Raw genomic sequence first — 6,000 nt, 5'->3', positions numbered from 1 at the left:
AGATAAATAAAAATTGAACAACAACAGCAACAATAACAGCAACAATATAACACAACATACAAGACACTAGAACATAGACTTTATTGCATGCGTCCTATATCATTTACCCATTCTTAAATCAGATTTCAATTCAAGACTTCGTAAAAACTTAATGGCAGAATGATTCCTTTTTCAAAATTTTATAATCTAACAAATGAATCATTCAATTGCCAAAACATTAATACGGCTATATCTATCAGAAGCGGAAACGCGCCAAAATATAAAGCAATGATTTCATTTTCTATAAATGGATCAATGTTACCGATACTTTTCGGACCCAGTCCCGGCAATTTAGAATACAACACTTTTCTATAAACAGGTCAAAATGTACATTGTAGAGTCCACTATTGGTAAATATTTGAAATACTTTTCAGACCTGGGGGGCGTTCCACAAAACTTGTCATCAGTGCCAAATGACAGTTTTTGTTATAAGCTACTGAAATCCTTGCTTCTGATTGGTTATCAGCAGATTTGTCACTGGTTTTTGTCATTTGTCATTGAAAAAAGGCTTTGTGAAACGGGTCCCTGATCAAATGAACATGCTCTCTGTTAATACTTTCAGATGCAGATGTTATGAAAACGAATAATGATTATAATAATAATAACAATTAATGTAACTTACATAGCGCCAAATCCATTCTATGGAGTGCTCAAGGCAATTTAAGAATTAAACAAAAGCGTTTTTACATGATTTTTAAAGGAATCAGAGGTTGTACACTTTTTGATAACTTCAGGAAGGATATTGTTTCACTCTGCAATGTTTCACTCTAAAAATAGATCATACTCATTTTAACTGATTCATGCAAAGAGGAACAATTATATAATCCAAGTAAGTAATGAATCTTAATATCTATCGATTTCAATTGAATCGAATCATTTCAGAAATAGATAATTAAGATCGTTTAAGAAATGTCATCGTCTTTCGAAACTATAATGAAATAATGCGTAATTACCTGTACAGGGTTCTTGAGAAAAAGGGAGCGTATTGGCTTGTGTACCAAGCTCCACCACGTGCGTGAGCCTGCATTACTCATGCTGACTCCTCCTGTACATTTAGGTATCTCCTCTTCTCTCTCCAAACTTAAATGCTTCCCACCATACTTGAATGGCTTTCCAAACTTAAGTTCCTCTCACGACACTTGAATATCTCTCAAAAATTAAAGTTGTCTTTGTCTCTCTGCCAATGTAAACGTCTCTCTCCACATTTAAAACGTCTCCCTTCAATGTCTTTATCAATGCCAAAGAGAACTGAAGTGCTTTTCCAAAAGAAAAAGGATATAACAATGATATTGTAACCTGAAAATACAGGCCTTCTCTTCTTACCCCGTAGTGTTAATGTCTTCTCCAATAAACATCAGATATGTCCTCTTCACTTTACATTTTGATTTATATACTGGTAGACCAAGAAATTACATTTCTGCGTTATCAGAAATTGAAAGAGTCTTCAAACAGTCTGTGACCACAAAATAAGAATTTTAATTCATTCTTGTTACATTGGCCTTTTTGTGTAAAGCCGGTGTAATGAAATTGGTAATTTAAAAACTACTGTGGGACGCAGTCCACAGCCCCCTTCCGCTCTATATATGTACATACCCGGTACATAATTATTTCTACTAATATGAGAATTTTGATTATGATCTTTGAGCTTCCAGGAACTTTCGACTGTATTCCACATTGCTAATAACTAGCCTTCTACTCCAGCCATTTCATGGTGAATCATGAATATGCCATTCAGTAGTTATTGTTATGATTATGCAGCTAAATATTGGCGCGTTATAAATTCACGTATTTGATAGTATTGAATCCGCCCCTCTTTTATGTCAATATACCTTCTGCTTTATGTTCATTTCATTATAAGAAGGAAATAAATGTATTTTGATTCCCCCCCCCAAAAAAAATAAATATGTTTATTAGCATGTGTATGCTCGAAAGTGACCGTCATGACGTCATACGGATGAACATCAATTCCGTCGCTATCCAATGTAAGGATATTTTGATTGCGAACAGTAGCTTTCAGGGCTGAATTGTCCATTTTCCTTTTTTTACCAACGTATCTAGGGGCAACATGATAAACAAAAAATAAAATAAAACTTGAGTGTCATTTAATGGGTAGTACGTTTTAAATGTATAGATATAGGTTAAAATAGTATGGAGTGCATGATGTACATCGGGAAAGGCAACATGCATCGATATATATTCATATTTTCCGGATTGCTTTAGATGTTGTTTTTTGTCATGATATAATTCTAATCATTAGGAGAAGCATATAGTAAATCCGAACAAAATGTTAAGAATCCTGTAAAGAAACATCTGGTGCTTATAATTATTATTATAATTACTTATACCGCGCGTTTCCCATAAGGCCCAAAGTGCTTACAGTGAATGAAAATAAAAGATTAAATAAATACATATAATTAGAAAAAACAGTCTTACAACTACATACCGCAAAAAATATGTGTTTTTAAGGCCTTTCTGAAGGTAATAACTGGTGGAGACTGCCTGATTCTAAGACGGTGATAGATCATTCCAACATTTTGAAGCAGATACAGTAAATGTTCTATCACCGGCTAATGTGCGGGTAACTGAATGTGTGAGACGGAGAGGATCACTGGCTGACTTCAATGCCCTGGCAGGTGTATATAAATTCAAACAGGTATCTAAATATTGTGATGCTTTATTATTAAATATTTTAAATACAAACAAGAGTAATTTAAAAATTATTCTTTGTTTCAAAAGAAGCCAGTGTAATGATCTCAAGAGTGGCTGAGATGGATGGTCCCTAGAAACCTTAAAGTAGACACACGAAGAATTAAAAGTATTTTGAATTGATGCAAAACTCATATCATTACGAAGGGGAAGCCTTACTGATCAAATACAACAACTCTCCTCTTCAAAATATGTTTGGGGCCCGCAGTATAATCAACTCTCAAAAATGTTTGTTTCGAGATCCAGATTTTCTGCCTTCAGCGGTCCTTTGTAGAGCGTCAATATTTGTGACGTCACACACGGGACACGGCTGGCTAGCTGCAGACTAATACACGCGCGACTCCGGTAGGCGGCCGGTACTGAGCTGTTTGTCCAGTGTGTGACGTCACTATTCAGAGCTCGCTACTCTCCTGTGTTTGGCTTACGTTCAGGGGCGTTCGGGGGTCTAAGGGTCTTGAAAAATTGCATTTTACGCCTTTCCATGATATCTATGTGATTTCTCAGCAGATTATTCGTGTTTTTCAAGAGAAAATCTTTCCATCCATATGTTATTTGTTCTAATTATCAGTTGTAGTGAATTTTTCTTTGTGTAGCTTCTTTAAATATAAATAGGGCTGCCCAATAACACAAACGATAAATCACTGAATATGAAATATTCGGCTATTAGCAATCCTTATTCACTCAAAAGATGCTGCTTGGATTCAACCGAATATCACGTAATAGTGATAAAAGAAAATAGCTATGATGATGATGAGGATGATCAAATAATAACGAAATTTATAATGATGATGATGATGATGATAACAATAATAATTTTACGGCTAATAACTATGTAGATATACATCAAATATTGTTATTATTTCAATATTCTGAAACCAACATGTATACTACAAAACATTAAGGAATAATAATGCATTCATAAAATGCACTGCGTGTATGTAAGTAGATAACCATGTTAGCAAATATAAACAATTATAAAAGTTAGTGTGATTCGTTTTATATTCTATGTATATTGATATTGTAATATTTTTGTACCCTGTACCAAAGCCAATGGAAACAGAATTTCAATGTATTACCATGGATCAATAAAGTCGAAAGGAAACAATAATAGGTGGTATTCTCTTAAGTTAAGCCGGGACTAAGTCCAGACTAAACAAGAATTTTAGTTCGCACTTCTATGGAATGCTAGGTTTCATCTTCCTCCTTCAATATTCATGACAAAGATAGTCTACCAATGACTTTGTTAAAATTTAGTTTATATTCATATTATCTTTTTCTTCCTATTTCAGTGCAAAATTAATTTTTTGGACACTTTTCATTGAAGGATTAAAATAATCTGTTCAGGGTAAATTAGTTCACAACAGGCACTCCATAAAAGTGTGAACTAACTAAGCACGCGCTAACTTAGTACGCGCTACCGGAATACCACCCAATGGCATTATATTTTTCCTTTTCATAAGCCATTACATCAATTAGAAAGACCCATCCTTCCGTATATAACAATCTCTTGATTGTTGACTGCATTATCAATAAAACAGGTTGAATGATAGCTGGACAGTTTACATGTTTATGGTTTGTGCTTGCAAACTAGTGTGACTGCGGTATGAGTCCTTTAATAATCTTTCCCCTCACTTCGACGGTGCTGATAAATGTCTGCATTGAACGTATGTGTGAACGTCGAAATCTTGCGGGTGTGGACTGGCTAATTAGCCAGACTATGGATTATGCAAACTGTTATAAATAATTCAGAGAGATAGATAGAGAGAGATAGAGAGAGAGAGAGAAAGAGAGAGATAGAAAGAGAGAGATAGATAGAGAGAGAGAGAGATTACGCCTAAAAGTGTGATTCATTTACCTTCCAATTAGTTGACCTCTCTTAGTCATGAACTATTTTATATCAATTGCTTTATACTCAGTTTTGTCCGCCTTTATCATGTTATAGCCACTCTAATCAATGTGTTAAAGATAAACTTGAGTACTGGTAATGCGATTGCATTGTGAAAGAAAAGGTGTGGAATGGATCAGAAAAGTTGATCATAATAGCATGTAAGTAATGGTGTGTAATGCAAGGTTCTGGAGTCATCAAAATCATCATAAATTTGGCAGAGTCTTGGTAAAGTAACAATTACTTACACAGACATACGTAAATGGACAACACACATGGTGTCGGGGCTAGTACTACCCTGATTTCCTGATCTTTCTTTGCTCATTACTCAGCCAGTATACATTTTCTTCCAAAGTTGTTTGGCACATGACATTTATTTGTAATCTTGAACATTCAGTGTAAGTTTTGTTAGATTCTGTGAGAATTCATTTTCTTTTTTTACCAGAACTCAAGTTTATCTTTAACTTGTTCAAATTGTAAAAATCCCTTTTCTAATTCAGTCTGTATATTTTATGTAATCGACACCTGGATAAAAAAAAAAATCAAAAAAAAATCATATGATTATGGCAAAGGAACTGGAAGTAACTAAGGTAGCTCTTATACGTATATAAGTTATGCCTACTAAGGGCTTTAACTTGAATAAGCCAGTTCATAGATACAATCTGCGCATGGGCAGATAAAGGTTATTTGTACCAAAATCAGGTAAAACCCACAGAGATGAATACTGGATATGCGCTCATGAAAGTTATGTAACATTATTCATCTACGCACCAACGGTACATTTTATGATACGCAGGTGGAAGTATTCTTTTCAAGAGGACAAACAAAAGGTATTCATGAAGCACATCTAGGACTTTGGCAGTTGTTATTTTAAGATGCTCAAAGTGGAACTTCTCCATGTGTAAAAGATCTGTGGATATTTGGGGTCATTTGTACCATGTGCTATCTGTAAACTCCCTTATTATATCAAATATGCAGTCTCAGGGTTGTGGTACATAATTATGAAAGAAGCCTCCTAAATCTGAGGCACTGAATAATGTGACCCTGTTTTGGCGGCCAGTCATTATTTGAAAATACGAAGCCCTGAGAATTTTTTTTTTCAATGTTGGACATTTTTCGGCAAATAAGGCCCCATCCCTCCCACTTTACTTTTTTTTTTCAATAGTTTTTTTTCAATTTTTTTTTAATTGATTCCAAACAATGCAAATTAATCTTAGAAATAAAATACAGTTGTTTTTCCTTTCAAAACATTTTCATTACATAGATTGTACAATTGATGAAAACAAAAATGAAATCAGTTGCAACATAAAACAAATAACCCCATCCAACTAAACACACTACTACCCACCACCACACCATGCGACACACAC

This window comes from Strongylocentrotus purpuratus, unplaced genomic scaffold, assembly GCF_000002235.5.
Source record: "Strongylocentrotus purpuratus isolate Spur 01 unplaced genomic scaffold, Spur_5.0 spur5_scaffold_16, whole genome shotgun sequence".
Classification (NCBI taxonomy): domain Eukaryota; kingdom Metazoa; phylum Echinodermata; class Echinoidea; order Camarodonta; family Strongylocentrotidae; genus Strongylocentrotus; species Strongylocentrotus purpuratus.
Note: the sequence above shows the minus strand (reverse complement) of the source record.